The sequence below is a fragment of the Schistocerca gregaria genome, unplaced genomic scaffold, assembly GCF_023897955.1.
Source record: "Schistocerca gregaria isolate iqSchGreg1 unplaced genomic scaffold, iqSchGreg1.2 ptg000169l, whole genome shotgun sequence".
NCBI lineage: Eukaryota > Metazoa > Arthropoda > Insecta > Orthoptera > Acrididae > Schistocerca > Schistocerca gregaria.
This window is the reverse complement of record NW_026061724.1, coordinates 14,036,581-14,058,285: the sequence shown is the minus strand read 5'-3', so window position 1 is coordinate 14,058,285 and position 21,705 is coordinate 14,036,581. Positions and strand designations below refer to the sequence as shown.

Here is a 21,705-nt window from a genome sequence, read left to right as displayed (position 1 = left end):
TTGGAACAATCTTTTTATAAACATGTCTGCTTCGACACTCAATAAATCAATTTTCACCAAGACATCACTTTGGATTTGAAGCAGCAGCATGATACTGACACTTCGTAGATGTAGTATGATTATTCTTATATATCTCTATTTATTGATGAGGTAGAGAATTGTTATAATCCTGGCAACAACACTATCAAAAAAAATTAATTAATGATCGAGAAAAAAGATCACCATTTGAATGTGGGTTTGATCCAAAAAGATCAGCACGAATACCATTCTCAATACGATTCTTCCTAATCGCAGGAATCTTTTTAATTTTTGATGTAGAAATTGCACTAATTCTACCAATTGTAATTATTTTTAAAACTTCAGACATTATAATCTGAACAGTATCAACAATATTTTTTATTCTAGTTCTATTAGGAGGACTATACCATGAATGAAACCAAGGAGCATTACAATGAGCAGAATAAAGGGTTGTAGTTAAATATAACATTTGGGTTGCATTCAAAAAGTATTGATATTATCAATCAACCCTAAATAGAATAAGAAGCGAAATATTGCAGTCAGTTTCGACCTGGAAGATTGGTATGTACTACCCTTATTCTTATTAATTGAAGCCAAAAAGAGGCGTATTACTGTTAATAATATAATTGAACTATAATAGTTCCAATTAAGGAAATGTAAAGCCAATATGAAAGCTGCTAACTTTTTATATTAGCGGTTAAACTCCGTTAACATTTCTAAAATTTATATAGTTTAAATAAAACATTACATTTTCACTGCAAAAATAATATATCTATATTTATAAATACTTAAAAGTAAAAATACTTCCTTAACATCTTCAGTGTCACGCTCTAATTATAAGCTATTTAAGTAAACGAAAGACAATATTACCAAAATAAATATTCAAAAAATAAAAGTTAAAAGATAAATCTTGAAATTAGAATCATATCAACCTTGAATATAACCAATTAAATAAATAAATAATCTATATAAACCTTGACCACCAAGTAATTCACCTCAACCATAATCAAATGACTTAGATGAATAATAACCTATTTTTAAAGGAATATATCTAATAAACTTAGTTGAAAGAAAAGGTATAAATCATATAGAACCAGCAAATCTAACAAAAGAAAGTATACTTAAAGAAAATAAATTATGAGAAAAATCAAAATTAGAAATAAGATAACCTAAATAAGCACCTAAAATAACAACTGTAATAGTTAAAAACTTTAAATAATAAGGTAAAGCAATCACATGAGGAATAGGAAAAATTAATCAAGATAAAAGACTACCACCAAAAACAGCAACAAACAATAGACCAATTATTCCAAATGAAATATAATAACCCTTATCATCAAAAGAAAATCTAGAATAAAAATTATTATCACCAGATATTGAATAATAAAACAAACGAAAAGAATAAGAAGCAGTTAAACCAGTAGAAAAAAAATAAAGAAAAAAAATTAAACAATTAATTCATCTTAAACAAACCATCTCAAGAATTAAATCCTTTGAATAAAATCCCGCTAAAAAAGGTATTCCACACAAAGATAAACTAGAAACATTAAAACAAACTGAAGTTAAAGGTATGAAATTAACAATTGATCCTATAAAACGAATATCCTGAGAATCCTTCAAATTATGAATTATTGAACCTGCACATATAAATAATAATGCCTTAAATAAAGCATGAGCCAATAAATGAAAAAATGCAAGCTTTGGATAACCTATAGCCAAAATTCTTATTATTAAACCAAGTTGTCTTAAAGTAGAAAGAGCAATAATCTTCTTTAAATCAAACTCAAAATTAGCGCCCAATCCAGCCATAAATATAGTTATACAACCAATTAAAAGTAAAAATCAACCACAATTATAAGTATCCAATATTGGTCTAAAACGAATTAATAAATAAACACCAGCAGTAACAAGAGTAGAAGAATGAACTAAAGCAGAAACAGGAGTAGGAGCTGCTATAGCAGCAGGAAGTCATGAAGAGAAAGGAATCTGAGCTCTCTTAGTTATAGCTGCAAAAACAATTAATATAGTAATGAGCTTTATTTCAAAAGAATTAGAAATAAAATCATAATAATAAATATAATTTCAACCACCAAAATTTAACATTCATGCAATAGAAATTAAAATAGCAACATCACCAATACGATTAGAAAGTGCAGTTAATATACCAGCACTATAAGATTTTACATTTTGATAATAAATAACTAAACAATAAGAAACTAAACCTAAACCATCTCAACCTAATAAAATTCTAATTAAATTAGGACTAATAATTAAAAAACCTATAGAAAGAATAAATATTAAAACAATAATAATAAAACGATTTATATTCTTTTCACCAGATATATAATTCTCTCTATAATAAATAACCAAAGAAGAAATATATATAACATAAGATATAAAAATAAGAGATATTCAATCCAAAATTAAAGTTATAACAACTATAGCACCATTTAAATTGAAAAGCTCTCACTCAACAAAAACTCTATAATCAATTATTAAATAATAAATACCTAAAATAAAAATTATAGTTCTCGAAATAAACAAAGAAAAAAAACTCAAAGAACAAACAGAAAATAAATTCACGGCCTAAGATGAAAAACTTCATATCATTGATTCCACAAAACAATATTTTTAATTAAAATACTTAAGCAAACTAAACAAAGAAATATTCACCCTTTAAACAGAGAATATTTAAAGGCAATCAATGTAAAAGTAAAAGATGATATTCACGAAAATAACCAAGAGAACAAGTATAAACACCAGAATAATAATTCCCATGCTGAGAATAAGAATATATATACAAAGTATAAACAGCTCTAAAAAAAGATAAAAAAATCAAAGCAAAGAATCTAAAAGAAGATCAAGATATAATTCTATTTAATAATCTAATTTCACCTACCAAATTTAAAGAAGGAGGAGCAGCCATATTTGATGATCTTAAAAGAAATCATCATAAAGCCATTCTTGGCATCAAATTAATTATACCCTTGTTAATTAATAATCTTCGTCTACCTAAACGTTCATAAATAATATTAGATAAACAAAATAAACCAGAAGAACATAAACCATGACCAACCATTAGAGAAAGAGAACCTACACAACCTCATCAATTCATAGTCATCAATCCACCAATAACCATTCTTATATGAGCAACAGAAGAATATGCAATTAAAGACTTTAAATCAACCTGACGAAAACAAATAAATCTTACAATAACACCCCCAGATAAACCTAAAGACAATCAAAAATAATTAAACTTTAAACCCAAATAAGAAATAACCTTTATAACACGAAAAATACCATAACCACCTAACTTTAATAAAACACCAGCAAGAATTATTCTACCTGAAATAGGGGCCTCTACATGAGCCTTAGGAAGTCATAAATGAACCAAAAACATAGGTATCTTAACTAAAAAAGCCAAAATTATAAATACATAAAACATAAAATAATAAGAACCAAAATCAACCAATAAAGGAAAATATAAAGTATTAGAAAAATCATAAACCTTAAATAAAACTAATAATAAAGGTAATCTAGCAACCAAAGTATAAAAAATTAAATAAACACCAGCCTGCAAACGCTCAGGTTGATAACCCCAACCCAAAATTAAAAGTAAAGTAGGAACTAATCTAGCCTCAAAAAAAATATAAAAAGAAAGAAGACTTAATCTAGCAAATGAACAATAAAGCATAATTATTAAAATCAAAACCATAAAAACAAAAAAATTAGAATGATATGAACTTAAATAAACTGAACCTCTAGCAGTGATTATTAAAGATCAAATCCAAAAACTAAGTAAAATTAAACTAAAAGAAAAATAATCAATACCAAAATAATATCTAATTATATTCAAATCAGCATATGAATAAACACAAATTATAAAAACAAAACCCGACAGAAACATTAAAGAATGAACCAACCATCAACAATTATTTAATAAACAAAGAGGGATCAAAAAAATAGATATAAATAAATACTTTAACATAAAGATAAACCAAAAGAATTAAAAAAATCATTACCATGAGAACGAATTATTGAAACTAAAATAGAAAGACCTAAAGCACCCTCACAAACAGAAAAAACTAAAAAAATAACAGGAAAAAAATAATCATAATCAAACTCAATAAGAAAAACAATAACTAACATAAATAAAGAAAGAACAATATATTCTAATCTCAAAAGAACCATTAATAAATGTTTATGTTTAGAAGAAAAAACATAAAAACCAGCAAAATAAATCAATAAAGAAGTAAAAATAGAGAATATAAACATTAGTTTTAATAGTTTAAAAAAAACGCCGGTCTTCTAAACCGGAAATAAGTCCAGCCCCCACTTTTAATACTTCAGAGGTGGAAAAGCTTCCATCATCGGTCCCCAAAACCGGTATTTTAAATAAACTAACCCCTGAAATGATCAAAATAATAATTATATCATTATCAAATGTAATAAATATTAATTTTATTAAATTAAGACACCCAATATCAATAATGCTTTTTATTATCCTTCAAACCTTCCTAGTTGGATTAATAACAGGAACAATAATATAAAGATATTGATTATCATATATTTTATTTTTAACATTTCTTGGTGGTATACTAGTATTATTTATTTACATTACAAGAATTGCATCAAACGAAATATTTCAGCATAAATCAATCACTATAATTATTACATTAATAATGTGAGTATTTATCATATTAATATTAATTATTCTAGATATATCTATAATTATAGACTTTTTCAAAAACACCGAAACTATAAATATTGATAATTCAATCAATTATCAAGAAATAACAATATCTTTAGAAAAATTATATAATAGACCAACATTCATTATTACAATAATAATAATAATTTATTTATTTTTAGCACTACTAGCAGTTGTTAAAATCACCAATATTAATCAGGGACCTATTCGTAAAATAAGATAATTACTAATGAATAAACCCTTACGATTAAGACATCCTTTAATTAAAATTATTAATAACTCTTTAATTGACTTACCTGCCCCAACAAATATTTCATTTTGATGAAATTTTGGATCCCTATTAGGGTTATGTTTGGTAATTCAAATCGTAACTGGACTATTTTTAGCTATACATTATACATCAAATATTGAAATAGCATTCAGTAGTGTAGTACACATCTGCCGAGACGTAAATAATGGTTGAATTATCCGAACCTTACACGCAAATGGAGCATCTATATTTTTTATTTGTAATTACTTACATGTAGGACGGGGAATTTACTATGGATCTTATATATATATACATACCTGAATAATTGGTACAGTGATTTTATTTTTAGTTATAGCAACTGCATATATAGGATATGTCTTACCCTGAGGCCAAATATCTTTTTGAGGTGCAACAGTAATTACTAATTTATTATCAGCAATCCCATACTTAGGAACAGATTTAGTCCAATGAGTATGAGGAGGATTCGCTGTTGATAATGCAACATTAAATCGATTCTTCACATTCCATTTTGTATTACCATTTATTATTGCTGCTATAGCAGCAATTCATTTATTTTTTCTTCACCAAACAGGATCTAATAATCCTCTTGGAGTAAATGGAGATATTGAAAAAATTCCATTCCATCCATACTTTACCTTTAAGGATTCTATTACATTTGTAATAATAACATCATTATTAATTATACTATGTTTAATTAATCCTTACCTATTAGGAGATCCAGATAACTTTGTACCTGCCAACCCATTAGTAACACCAGTTCACATTCAACCAGAATGATATTTCCTATTTACATATGCAATTCTACGATCTATCCCTAATAAGTTAGGAGGTGTTATTGCATTATTTTTATCAATTAGAATCTTAATAATTTTACCATTTTATAATAAAACACCATTCCGAGGCATTCAATTTTACCCTATTAATCAAATTTTATTCTGAATTATAGTAGTTGTTGTATGCTTACTAACGTGAATTGGTAAACGACCTGTTGAAGAACCTTATATTATAACAGGTCAAATCTTAACAATTATTTACTTCACATATTTCTTAATTAATATCCATGTCGCAAACGCATGAGATAAATTAATTAAGGAATAAAGTTAATTAGCTTAGGAAAAGCATATGTTTTGAAAACATAAAATTAGAAGTTTAACTCTTCTATTAACTTTTCTCAAAAAATTTCACTAAACAAATGAGATAAATAAAATCTTTAAACCAACAAAGAAAATAAAAAAATTCAAAGATAAAGGTAAAAAACTTTTTCAAGCTAAGTACATTAATTTATCATAACGGAACCGTGGTAATGTTCCACGAAACCAAATAAAACCAAAAGATATAATAGCAAGCTTAATAAAAAATATAAAAGAATAAAAATCACCGCCCAAAAAAATTAAAGCCAATAACATTCTTATGAAGACAATTCTAGTATATTCAGCTAAAAAAATTAAAGTAAAACCACCCGCACCATACTCAATATTAAATCCTGAAACTAACTCAGATTCCCCTTCAGCAAAATCAAAAGGAGTACGATTAGTTTCAGCTAAGCAAGAAGCATAACAAGCTAAAGCTAAAGGAAAAGAAATAATAATAAATCAACAATAAAGCTGATAGTTTATAAAATCAAACATATTAAAACTACCAATTAAAATAATTAAAGACAATAAAATTAAAGCTAAACTAACTTCATAAGAAATAGTTTGAGCAACAGAACGAAGAGAACCTAATAATGAATAATTTGAATTAGAAGATCAACCAGCAATTATAACAGTATAAACACCTAATCTAGTACAACATAAAAAAAATAAAAATCCATAAGAAAAAGAACAAATATAAGTTAAATAAGGAAAAATTACTCAAACGGCTAAAGAAATCATTAAATTAAAAACAGGGGAAAAATAATAAAGTAGGTAATTAGATATAATAGGAATTGGCTGCTCCTTACAAATTAACTTAATAGCATCTCTAAATGGCTGAGGAATTCCAACAAAACCTACCTTATTTGGACCCTTTCGAATCTGAATATAACCTAAAACCTTACGCTCTAATAAAGTTAAAAAGGCAACACTAATTAAAACACAAATAACCAATAAAAGAAAATTCAAAATAAATATAAATAAATCATAAAGTATCAATACTATTTGTAGAAAAAATCTACATAAATGAATTCTAAATTCAACACATTAATCTGTCATAATAGTAAATAAATTAATATTAATCAATATAACAAAAAATATTTTAACCATATGGTCCTTTCGTACTAATATGGATTAACAATCTTAGGATAGAAACCGACCTGGCTCACGCCGGTCTGAACTCAGATCATGTAAGAATTTAAAGGTCGAACAGACCTAATCATTGGGCTCCTGCACCCAAAATTTTTCTTAATCCAACATCGAGGTCGCAATCTGCTTTGTCGATATGAGCTCTCAAAAACAATTACGCTGTTATCCCTAAGGTAACTTAATCTTATGATCATAAATTATGGATCAAAATAACAAACATAAATAAATGATATAATAATGAAGAGTTTATCTATTCTTCATGTCACCCCAACAAAACATCATCATTAAATATAGAAAGACAAACAAAAAACTATATAAAAGTAAAATGTCAAGCTCTATAGGGTCTTCTCGTCCTAAAGAAGAATTTAAGCCTTTTGACTCAAAAGTTAAATTCAAAAATTTATTAAGAGACATTTGATTTCTCGTCAAGCCATTCATTCCAGCCACTAATTAAGAGACTAATGATTATGCTACCTTTGCACGGTCAAAATACCGCGGCTCTTTAAAAATACGCTCAGTGAGCAGGCCAGACCTCAAAATATAAACAAGAGGACATGTTTTTGATAAACAGGCGGAAATCAATTTTGCCTAGTTCCTTATAATAAGTTCACAAGGTAAAAATTTCATACAAATAAATATACTAATTCTATCATTATTACAAAAATTTTAAAATTAAATTAATAATCTTAATAAAAAACCTAAAATATTTATAAAATCAAAATAAAAAATAATGAACTAAAACGTAATCTTAAAGATAGCTGGTTTAAAGCTTACTATTATATTTCTATAAAATAAATTATAGGTTATTAACTTCAAAGCTTATCCCTTAAAGAATAAATAAGTTAATATTTTTACTTAAAAATTAAATAAAAACAAATAACTTTAAAAAATTAAATTTTTTCTTAAGAAACTAGATATCTTGGGAAACGATTAACATCTCATTTCTACAAATAATTTAAGAATAATTATGATACATTAACTATAAATTATTTATAAATCAACCCAAATCGAGACAAGTAAAATAAATACTAAAATTTTGATAAACCCTGATACAAAAGGTACAATAAATAAAATCTACTTAAAAAAATTTAAAATAATATTTCATAAGACACTTACATTACCAATAAACTATAATTTAAAAAATCAATTCTATAAAATATACTAAGACAAAAATACAATTAAATTATTTATATTAAATAATTAAATAAACAAAAAATTAATATAATAAAATAAATAATCAAGATATCCTGATTTGCACAGAAAAATTTTCAGTGTAAATGAAACACTTTACTAATAAGTTATATCTTGAAACTCTTCCTAGATACACTTTCCAGTACATCTACTATGTTACGACTTATCTCATCTAAATTGAAGCTACTTTAAAATAAAATAGAATAATCAATAATGAGAGCGACGGGCGATGTGTACACATCTCAGAGCCAATATCAGTTAAATTAAATAAATTAAATTACTATCAAATCCACCTTCATTAACAGTATTTCACTATCAAATCCGTTATAAACAAAAATCTATTGTAACCCACCTCCTCTTAACTATAAGCTGCACCTTGACCTGAAATATTTTATAATTATAAATCTTGAGAATTATAACTCTAAAAAGATTCTCTGATAACGGAGATATACAAACAAATAAATTAAGTAGAGTAAATCGTGTATTATCAATCATGGGGTAGGTTCCTCTGAATGGAATGAGATACCGCCAAATTCTTTGGGTTTAAAGACCTTAACTAATAGTACCCTGGTAAATATAATTAACATTTAAAATAATAGGGTATCTAATCCTAGTTTATTATTTAAATTTCACAGATTCATAAAAAGGGCCACAAATAAATTTTAACATTTCACCTTACAAATTTATATTTCAACCCTAATAATATAAACAACTGTTTTAACCAATAATATTCACTTGTATCAATCGTATAACCGCGGCTGCTGGCACGAATTATGCCGATACTAAATCAATTGCTAAATCCAAAATCACTTGATAATTAAATCAAATTACTGCAAAAAGAACATTTAGTCTAACAAAACTTACATATAATACAAAGAAAAAGTGAATAAACAAGCAAGAATAAAACTTTTAAAAATAAAAAATAAGAAAATTTTAAATCTATTAATTCAGGAAAAAATAAAAGATTCAAATATTTAAAGAAAAAAAAGAAAAAAACCACAAACATTAACAAAAAAAAAAGAAACGCCCCTATGTATGACCACAACAACTTCTCTATTATATATAATTAAAGATTAATATGGAACATGTATAGCAATAAATGTATTATATTCTTTCTTATTTAATCTTTCTTTTCACTAATAAATAAAGAAAGATTAAATAATATAATAAATATATGATTAGCATGGTTAATTCATCCAAATAATATAAATCTTAGCCATATAGGTAGGGCAATTGCAAATGTTAATGCTAAATGTCTTGTTCTAGTAAAAATATAAGGGAATAATCCTATGAAATTGTTAAATAATATTATAATAAAAATTGAGATGAAAATGAATGTTGTTCCATTAAATGATTTTGGTCCAAGAAGTGTTTTAAATTCATTATGTAAGGTTAAATTTAGTTTATTTCAGATAATGTTAATTCGTGATGGTGTAAGTCAAAATAGTGATGGGATTAATAATAGTCCTAGAAATGTTCTAGTTCAATTTAATGATAAATTAAAGATGTTAGTTGATGGGTCAAATGTTGAGAATAGATTTGTTATCATTTTCAATTTAAGTTTTTTATTTCAATTGTTCCTTTTTCTGCTCTTTTAATAAGGTTAGGTTTAAATGAGAAGAAGTTTATTTGATTAAACAAGATTAATGTAGCTGAAAATATAATGAATAGTGAGAATCATATAAGAGGGGATATTTGAGGGATTTGGATATAATTTCCCCATCAGAAGTAGTCGTTAATTTACTATTATTTGGTTTAAGAGACCATTACTTAATTTCAGTCATCTGATGAATTTCAAGGTGTACTAATTTTTTTTAGTTACTTTAGATTGACACTCTAATGTTATTTATTTTAACTAACTCCTTAAATTATCTTAGATAATCACTTAATAAATAAATTTACTGAAGTTCTTTCAATTACAATTGGTATAAATCTGTGGTTTGCTCCACAGATTTCTGAGCATTGTCCAAAGAATAATCCAGGTCGATTTATTGTGAATGTTCCTTGATTTAACCGACCTGGCGTTACATCAATTTTAACCCCTAATGCAGGAACTGCTCATGAGTGTAGAACATCTGATGCTCTTGTTAATACTCGTACTTCTGTATTTTTTGGTAGGATTGTTCGGTTATCTACATCTAGTAGTCGGAATCCATCATTTTCTAGGTCTTGTTCTGGTGTTATATAAGTGTCAAATTCTACGTCTATGAAGTCTGAATATTCATATCTTCAATATCATTGTCGTCCAATGGTTTTAATTGTAATTATTGCATCTACTGAATCATCAAGTAAATATAATAGTCGTAATGATGGTTTGATGGTTTGTTTAAGATGAATTAATTGTTTAATTTTTTTTCTTTATTTTTTTTCTACTGGTTTAACTGCTTCTTATTCTTTTCGTTTGTTTTATTATTCAATATCTGGTGATAATAATTTTTATTCTAGATTTTCTTTTGATGATAAGGGTTATTATATTTCATTTGGAATAATTGGTCTATTGTTTGTTGCTGTTTTTGGTGGTAGTCTGTTATCTTGATTAATTTTTCCTATTCCTCATGTGATTGCTTTACCTTATTATTTAATGTTTTTAACTATTACAGTTGTTATTTTAGGTGCTTATTTAGGTTATCTTATTTCTAATTTTGATTTTTCTCATAATTTATTTTCTTTAAGTATACTTTCTTTTGTTAGATTTGCTGGTTCTATATGATTTATACCTTTTCTTTCAACTAAGTTTATTAGATATATTCCTTTAAAAATAGGTTATTATTCATCTAAGTCATTTGATTATGGTTGAGGTGAATTACTTGGTGGTCAAGGTTTATATAGATTATTTATTTATTTAATTGGTTATATTCAAGGTTGATATGATTCTAATTTCAAGATTTATCTTTTAACTTATATTTTTTGAATATTTATTTTGGTAATATTGTTTTTCGTTTACTTAAATAGCTTATAATTAGAGCGTGACACTGAAGATGTTAAGGAAGTATTTTTACTTTTAAGTATTTATAAATATAGATATATTATTTTTACAGTGAAAATGTAATGTTTTATTTAAACTATATAAATTTTAGAAATGTTAACGGAGTTTAACCGCTAATATAAAAAGTTAGCAGCTTTCATATTGGCTATACATTTCCTTAATTGGAACTATTATAGTTCAATTATATTATTAACAGTAATACGCCTCTTTTTGGCTTCAATTAATAAGAATAAGGGTAGTACATACCAATCTTCCAGGTCGAAACTGACTGCAATATTTCGCTTCTTATTCTATTTAAGGTTGATTGATAATATCAATACTTTTTGAATGCAACCCAAATGTTATATTTAACTACAACCCTTTATTCTGCTCATTGTAATGCTCCTTGGTTTCATTCATGGTATAGTCCTCCTAATAGAACTAGAATAAAAAATATTGTTGATACTGTTCAGATTATAATGTCTGAAGTTTTAAAAATAATTACAATTGGTAGAATTAGTGCAATTTCTACATCAAAAATTAAAAAGATTACTGCGATTAGGAAGAATCGTATTGAGAATGGTATTCGTGCTGATCTTTTTGGATCAAACCCACATTCAAATGGTGATCTTTTTTCTCGATCATTAATTAATTTTTTTGATAGTGTTGTTGCCAGGATTATAACAATTATTGGAATAATAAATCTAATGAAAACTCTTGTTGATAGAATTAGAATAGTTTTTCTTGATTTATATCAAGCTTTCTGATTGGAAGTCAAATGTACTATTTATACTAGAAAAACAATTATCTACCTCATCAATAAATAGAGATATATAAGAATAATCATACTACGTCTACGAAGTGTCAGTATCATGCTGCTGCTTCAAATCCAAAGTGATGTCTTGGTGAAAATTGATTTATTGAGTGTCGAAGTAGACATGTTGATAAAAAGATTGTTCCAATAATTACGTGTAAACCATGGAATCCTGTTGCAACAAAGAATGTTGATCCATAAACTGCATCTGCAATGGTAAAAGGTGCTTCTCAATATTCATATGCTTGAAGTATTGTAAAGTATAGTCCTAATAACACTGTGAAGAATAATCCTTGTAGTGCTTGAGTATGATTAGATTCCATTAAACTATGATGTGCTCATGTTACTGTTACTCCTGATGCTAAAAGAATAGCTGTATTAAGTAATGGAATTTGTATAGGGTTAAAGGGTTGAATTCCTATTGGAGGTCATAGTATTCCTAGTTCAATTGTTGGTGCTAATCTTCTTCTAAAGAATGCTCAAAAAGAAGAAACGAAAAATAATACCTCTGATGCAATAAATAAAATTATTCCTCATCGTAATCCAATTGATACAAATCCTGTATGTAATCCTTGATATGTTCCTTCTCGTACTACATCTCGTCATCATTGAATTATAGTTAGTAGGGTAATTCCAAATCCAATTATGAATAAGTTAATATTAAATAGGTGGAATCATTTTGCTAGTCCTGATACTAGGACTATTGCTCCAATTGCTCCTGTTAATGGTCAAGGTCTATAGTCTACTAAGTGGAATGGGTGGTTTGAGTGAGTTGTTAACATAGGTTTAATATACTTCTCTAGAATATAGAGTTCTTAGAATTGAGAAAACATAGGCTTGAATTATTGCTACTGCTGATTCTAGAATTAATAGAAGTATTTGTCCAATAATTAGTAATGAGATTAAGTTTATTGCTATAGATGGTCCTGTGTTTCCTAATAAGGTTAATAATAAGTGTCCTGCAATTATATTTGCTGCCAACCGTACTGCTAATGTACCTGGTCGAATAACATTACTAATTGTTTCAATTAGTACTATAAATGATATTAATGCAGGCGGTGTACCTTGTGGTACAAGGTGTGTAAATATATGATTAGTATGGTTAATTCATCCAAATAATATAAATCTTAGCCATATAGGTAGGGCAATTGCAAATTTTAATGCTAAATGTCTTGTTCTAGTAAAAATATAAGGGAATAATCCTATGAAATTGTTAAATAATATTATAATAAAAATTGAGATGAAAATGAATGTTGTTCCATTAAATGATTTTGGTCCAAGAAGTGTTTTAAATTCATTATGTAAGGTTAAATTTAGTTTATTTCAGATAATGTTAATTCGTGATGGTGTAAGTCAAAATAGTGATGGGATTAATAATAGTCCTAGAAATGTTCTAGTTCAATTTAATGATATATTAAAGATGTTAGTTGATGGGTCAAATGTTGAGAATAGATTTGTTATCATTTTCAATTTAAGTTTTTTATTTCAATTGTTCCTTTTTCTGCTCTTTTAATAAGGTTAGGTTTAAATGAGAAGAAGTTTATTTGATTAAACAAGATTAATGTAGCTGAAAATATAATGAATAGTGAGAATCATATAAGAGGGGATATTTGAGGGATTTGGATATAATTTCCCCATCAGAAGTAGTCGTTAATTTACTATTATTTGGTTTAAGAGACCATTACTTACTTTCAGTCATCTGATGAATTTCAAGGTGTACTAATTTTTTTTAGTTACTTTAGATTGACACTCTAATGTTATTTATTTTAACTAACTCCTTAAATTATCTTAGATAATCACTTAATAAATAAATTTACTGAAGTTCTTTCAATTACAATTGGTATAAATCTGTGGTTTGCTCCACAGATTTCTGAGCATTGTCCAAAGAATAATCCAGGTCGATTTATTGTGAATGTTCCTTGATTTAACCGACCTGGCGTTGCATCAATTTTAACCCCTAATGCAGGAACTGCTCATGAGTGTAGAACATCTGATGCTCTTGTTAATACTCGTACTTCTGTATTTATTGGTAGGATTGTTCGGTTATCTACATCTAGTAGTCGGAATCCATCATTTTCTAGGTCTTGTTCTGGTGTTATATAAGTGTCAAATTCTACGTCTATGAAGTCTGAATATTCATATCTTCAATATCATTGTCGTCCAATGGTTTTAATTGTAATTATTGCATCTACTGAATCATCAAGTAAATATAATAGTCGTAATGATGGAAGGGCAATAAAAATTAATGTAATTGCTGGTAAAGCTGTTCAGATTGTTTCAATTAAATGTCCATGAAGTATATTACGGTTAGTATAGGCAATAAATAATATATAACTTAGGGCATAACCTACAATTACTGTAATTAATAATAATACGACCATAGTATGATCATGAAAGAATGATAATTGCCCCATTAATGGTGAAGCTCCATCTTGAAGAGATAAATTTGATCATGTTGCCATTAATAAATATTTTCTAATAAAAGGTCAAACCTTTATTTGTAGAGCTTAAATCTACTGCACTAATCTGCCATATTAGAATCTAGAGATTAATGGTAATTCTGAGTAACTATGTTCTGCAGGAGGGTTATTTTGTAGTCATTCTGTTGATCTTCTTATGTTAGCTCTAAATATAATTGCTCGGTTTGTAATCATTCTTTCTCATATAATTACAATGAATATAATGATTCCTACAATAGAAATTGTAGACCCAATTCTTGATACTACGTTTCATGATGTATATGCGTCTGGGTAGTCAGAGTATCGTCGAGGTATTCCTGCTAATCCTAGGAAGTGTTGAGGAAAGAATGTTAAATTTACTCCAATGAATATAATTGTAAATTGGATTTTTAATCATGTATTATTTATAGTTAATCCTGTAAATAGTGGATATCATTGAATGACACCTCCTATAATTGCAAATACTGCTCCTATAGATAATACATAATGAAAGTGGGCTACTACATAATATGTATCATGTAATACAATATCAAGTGATGAATTTGCTAATACTAATCCTGTTAATCCACCAATTGTAAATAGGAAAATAAATCCTAGAGCTCATAATAATGGTGGATTGAACTTGAATTTAGTTCCATATAATGTAGCAAATCATCTAAATACCTTAATTCCTGTAGGTACAGCAATAATTATTGTTGCTGATGTAAAATATGCTCGTGTGTCAACATCCATTCCCACTGTAAATATATGATGTGCTCATACAATAAATCCTATTAGTCCAATTGATAGTATAGCATAAATTATACCTAATGTTCCAAATGATTCAATTTTTCCTCTTTCTTGACATACAATATGTGAAATAATTCCGAACCCCGGTAGAATTAAAATATAAACTTCTGGGTGTCCAAAGAATCAAAATAGATGTTGATATAGAATTGGGTCACCCCCTCCTGCAGGGTCAAAGAATGATGTATTTAAATTTCGATCTGTTAATAATATAGTAATAGCTCCTGCTAAAACTGGAAGTGAAAGAAGGAGAAGTAATGCTGTAATAGCTACAGATCATACAAATAAAGGTGTTTGATCTAAAGTTATACTTTCTGATCGTATATTAATTGCTGTTGTAATGAAATTCACTGCACCAAGAATAGATGATACACCTGCTAAGTGCAGTGAAAAAATAGCTAGATCTACAGATGCACCCCCGTGTGCAATAGCTCCTGCTAGAGGAGGGTAAACTGTTCATCCTGTACCAGCACCATTATCTACTATAGAAGATGTAAGAAGAAGGGTTAGTGAAGGTGGTAGTAATCAAAAACTTATATTATTTATTCGTGGAAATGCTATATCTGGTGCACCAATTATTAGTGGAACAAGTCAATTACCAAATCCACCAATTATAATAGGTATTACTATAAAGAAAATTATTACGAATGCGTGAGCTGTAATAATAACATTATAAATCTGGTCATCCCCAATTAGAGATCCGGGTTGGCCAAGTTCAGCACGAATAAGTATTCTTATTGATGTTCCTACTATTCCTGCTCATGCTCCAAATATGAAGTATAAAGTACCAATGTCCTTATGGTTTGTTGAGAATAATCATTTTTGCGGTAAGATAGCTGAATTTTAGGTGGTAGACTGTAAATCTACTTATGAGATGTTTTCTCTCTTATCATATTTAGGTCTTATATTCAATTATGATTCTAGACTGCAATTCTAGAGGTGTAAAATTTTACTAAGGCCTAAAAGATTATTCTTTTAATTATAACTTTGAAGGTTATTAGTTTGATTAACTTAAGTCCTTAGTATAATGAAATTAAGGTTGATGTTGAAATCAATCCTATTGTTGAAATTATTACTGTTATAGGAAGAATGATTCTTGATTTTTGGGACTTTATCTTTATAGATCACGAATTTTCTGTGTATGATATAATTAGAGCTGAGAATCTAATACGTATATAGTAGTAGAGTGTAATTGTAGTTAATACAACTATAATAGTTTTAATAGTTGTTATATTGTTTTCTATTAATGATTGTATTACAATTCATTTTGGTAAGAATCCAAGGAATGTTGGTAGTCCACCTAAAGATAATAAAGATAAGAATATTATGAATTTAATTTCGGTTTTTATATTTCTGGCTGAATAAATTTGATTTATGAAAAATAAATTTATTTGCTTAAATAATAAAACTATAATTAATCTTAATAGTGAGTAAATAATGAAGTATAGTTCTCAGATGTTTTCTCTGACTGTTAATGATCTAATTATTCAACCTAGATGTCTGATTGATGAATATGCTAAAAGTTGTCGTAAGGATGTTTGATTTAAACCTCCTATTGCCCCAATAATAATTCTTAAGATAATAATTGTTCAAATAAAAGTTCTTAATTGAATACAATAAGATAAGACCATTATTGGGGCGATTTTTTGTCATGTTATTAATGTTAAACAATTATTTCATCTTGATGCTCCTATAACTTCTGGAAATCAGAAATGGAAAGGTGCAGCTCCAATCTTTAATAATAGTCTAGATCTAATTATTATTGATGGGATAAATTCTGTTTCCCATCCCATGGGATATTTTATTTGAATCAGCAAAATTGAAAATAATAATATTGTCGATGCTATTGCTTGGACAATAAAATATTTAATTGATGATTCATTTATTATTATATTTTTATTTCTTGTTAGGAGCGGAATAAATGAAAGTAAGTTGATCTCAAGTCCTATTCAAACCCCAAATCAGGAATTTGATGAAATGGACAGGATCGTTCCTATCATTAATGTTGATAGGAAGAGAAGTTTTGTAGAGTTGTTGGTCATTAAAAAGGAGAGGATTGATACCTCTATAAATGGGGTATGAACCCATTAGCTTGTTTAGCTTACCTTTTTACATTAAGGTGTATGATGCACGTTAGTTTTTGATACTAAAGGAGGTAGTTTAATTCTATCTTATGTAATTTTAATGAAGGTAATTTTATTTACTTTATTTACCCTATCAAGGTAACGCTTTAATCAGGCACTTCATTTATTTAATATATAAATCGAAAGTTTTTTTTGAAATTCTTTTATGTATTATTTTGTTTAATTAGGATTAATTTATCCTGCTCATTTTATTTTTTTATATATATATATATAATATATATATAATATATAATATAATATATAATATAATATATATAATATAATATAGTTCTCGAAATAAACAAAGAAAAAAACTCAAAGAACAAATAGAAAATAAATTCACGGCCTAAGATGAAAAACTTCATATCATTGATTCCACAAAACAATATTTTTAATTAAAATACTTAAGCAAACTAAACAAAGAAATATTCACCCTTTAAACAGAGAATATTTAAAGGCAATCAATGTAAAAGTAAAAGATGATATTCACGAAAATAACCAAGAGAACAAGTATAAACACCAGAATAATAATTCCCATGCTGATAATAAGAATATATATACAAAGTATAAACAGCTCTAAAAAAAGATAAAAAAATCAAAGCAAAGAATCTAAAAGAAGATCAAGATATAATTCTATTTAATAATCTAATTTCACCTACCAAATTTAAAGAAGGAGGAGCAGCCATATTTGATGATCTTAAAAGAAATCATCATAAAGCCATTCTTGGCATCAAATTAATTATACCCTTGTTAATTAATAATCTTCGTCTACCTAAACGTTCATAAATAATATTAGATAAACAAAATAAACCAGAAGAACATAAACCATGACCAATCACTAGAGAAAGAGAACCTACACAACCTCATCAATTCATAGTCATCAATCCACCAATAACCATTCTTATATGAGCAACAGAAGAATATGCAATTAAAGACTTTAAATCAACCTGACGAAAACAAATAAATCTTACAATAACACCCCCAGATAAACCTAAAGACAATCAAAAATAATTAAACTTTAAACGCAAATAAGAAATAACCTTTATAACACGAAAAATACCATAACCACCTAACTTTAATAAAACACCAGCAAGAATTATTCTACCTGAAATAGGGGCCTCTACATGAGCCTTAGGAAGTCATAAATGAACCAAAAACATAGGTATCTTAACTAAAAAAGCCAAAATTATAAATACATAAAACATAAAATAATAAGAACCAAAATCAACCAATAAAGGAAAATATAAAGTATTAGAAAAATCATAAACCTTAAATAAAACTAATAATAAAGGTAATCTAGCAACCAAAGTATAAAAAATTAAATAAACACCAGCCTGCAAACGCTCAGGTTGATAACCCCAACCCAAAATTAAAAGTAAAGTAGGAACTAATCTAGCCTCAAAAAAAATATAAAAAGAAAGAAGACTTAATCTAGCAAATGAACAATAAAGCATAATTATTAAAATCAAAACCATAAAAACAAAAAAATTAGAATGATATGAACTTAAATAAACTGAACCTCTAGCAGTGATTATTAAAGATCAAATCCAAAAACTAAGTAAAATTAAACTAAAAGAAAAATAATCAATACCAAAATAATATCTAATTATATTCAAATCAGCATATGAATAAACACAAATTATAAAAACAAAACCCGACAGAAACATTAAAGAATGAATCAACCATCAACAATTATTTAATAAACAAAGAGGGATCAAAAAAATAGTTATAAATAAATACTTTAACATAAAGATAAACCAAAAGAATTAAAAAAATCATTACCATGAGAACGAATTATTGAAACTAAAATAGAAAGACCTAAAGCACCCTCACAAACAGAAAAAACTAAAAAAATAACAGGAAAAAAATAATCATAATCAAACTCAATAAGAAAAACAATAACTAACATAAATAAAGAAAGAACAATATATTCTAATCTCAAAAGAACCATTAATAAATGTTTACGTTTAGAAGAAAAAACATAAACACCAGCAAAATAAATCAATAAAGAAGTAAAAATAGAGAATATAAACATTAGTTTTAATAGTTTAAAAAAAACGCCGGTCTTGTAAACCGGAAATAAGTCCAGCCCCCACTTTTAAAACTTCAGAGGTGGAAAAGCTTCCATCATCGGTCCCCAAAACCGGTATTTTAAATAAACTAACCCCTGAAATGATCAAAATAATAATTATATCATTATCAAATGTAATAAATATTAATTTTATTAAATTAAGACACCCAATATCAATAATGCTTTTTATTATCCTTCAAACCTTCCTAGTTTGATTAATAACAGGAACAATAATAGAAAGATATTGATTATCATATATTTTATTTTTAACATTACTTGGTGGTATACTAGTATTATTTATTTACATTACAAGAATTGCATCAAACGAAATATTTCAGCCTAAATCAATCACTATAATTATTACATTAATAATGTGAGTATTTATCATATTAATATTAATTATTCTAGATATATCTATATTTATAGACTTTTTCAAAAACACCGAAACTATAAATATTGATAATTCAATCAATTATCAAGAAATAACAATATCTTTAGAAAAATTATATAATAGACCAACATTCATTATTACAATAATAATAATAATTTATTTATTTTTAGCACTACTAGCAGTTGTTAAAATCACCAATATTAATCAGGGACCTATTCGTAAAATAAGATAATTACTAATGAATAAACCCTTACGATTAAGACATCCTTTAATTAAAATTATTAATAACTCTTTAATTGACTTACCTGCCCCAACAAATATTTCATTTTGATGAAATTTTGGATCCCTATTAGGGTTATGTTTGGTAATTCAAATTGTAACTGGACTATTTTTACCTATACATTATACATCAAATATTGAAATAGCATTCAGTAGTGTAGTACACATCTGCCGAGACGTAAATAATGGTTGAATTATCCGAACCTTACACGCAAATGGAGCATCTATATTTTTTATTTGTATTTACTTACATGTAGGATGGGGAATTTACTATGGATCTTATATATATATACATACCTGAATAATTGGTACAGTGATTTTATTTTTAGTTATAGCAACTGCATTTATAGGATATGTCTTACCCTGAGGCCAAATATCTTTTTGAGGTGCAACAGTAATTACTAATTTATTATCAGCAATCCCATACTTAGGAACAGATTTAGTCCAATGAGTATGAGGAGGATTCGCTGTTGATAATGCAACATTAAATCGATTCTTCACATTCCATTTTGTATTACCATTTATTATTGCTGCTATAGCAGCAATTCATTTATTTTTTCTTCACCAAACAGGATCTAATAATCCTCTTGGAGTAAATGGAGATATTGAAAAAATTCCATTCCATCCATACTTTACCTTTAAGGATTCTATTACATTTGTAATAATAACATCATTATTAATTATACTATGTTTAATTAATCCTTACCTATTAGGAGATCCAGATAACTTTGTACCTGCCAACCCATTAGTAACACCAGTTCACATTCAACCAGAATGATATTTCCTATTTGCATATGCAATTCTACGATCTATCCCTAATAAATTAGGAGGTGTTATTGCATTATTTTTATCAATTAGAATCTTAATAATGTTACCATTTTATAATAAAACACCATTCCGAGGCATTCAATTTTACCCTATTAATCAAATTTTATTCTGAATTATAGTAGTTGTTGTATGCTTACTAACGTGAATTGGTAAACGACCTGTTGAAGAACCTTATATTATAACAGGTCAAATCTTAACAATTATTTACTTCACATATTTCTTAATTAATGTCCATGTCGCAAACGCATGAGATAAATTAATTAAGGAATAAAGTTAATTAGCTTAGGAAAAGCATATGTTTTGAAAACATAAAATTAGAAGTTTAACTCTTCTATTAACTTTTCTCAAAAAATTTCACTAAACAAATGAGATAAATAAAATCTTTAAACCAACAAAGAAAATAAAAAAATTCAAAGATTAAGGTAAAAAACTTTTTCAAGCTAAGTACATTAATTTATCATAACGGAACCATGGTAATGTTCCACGAACCCAAATTAAACCAAAAGATATAATAGC

General features: G+C 26.9%; 1 long non-coding RNA gene across 1 annotated transcript; it reads left to right on the top strand.

Moving 5' to 3' along the window:
- Window positions 1-4,932: 4,932 nt before the first annotated feature.
- Window positions 4,933-21,461, top strand: LOC126302190 (uncharacterized). The gene is made up of 2 exons (XR_007553107.1): window positions 4,933-5,829; window positions 21,192-21,461. It is a non-coding gene; the product is annotated as an uncharacterized LOC126302190 (long non-coding RNA).
- Window positions 21,462-21,705: the final 244 nt, after the last annotated feature.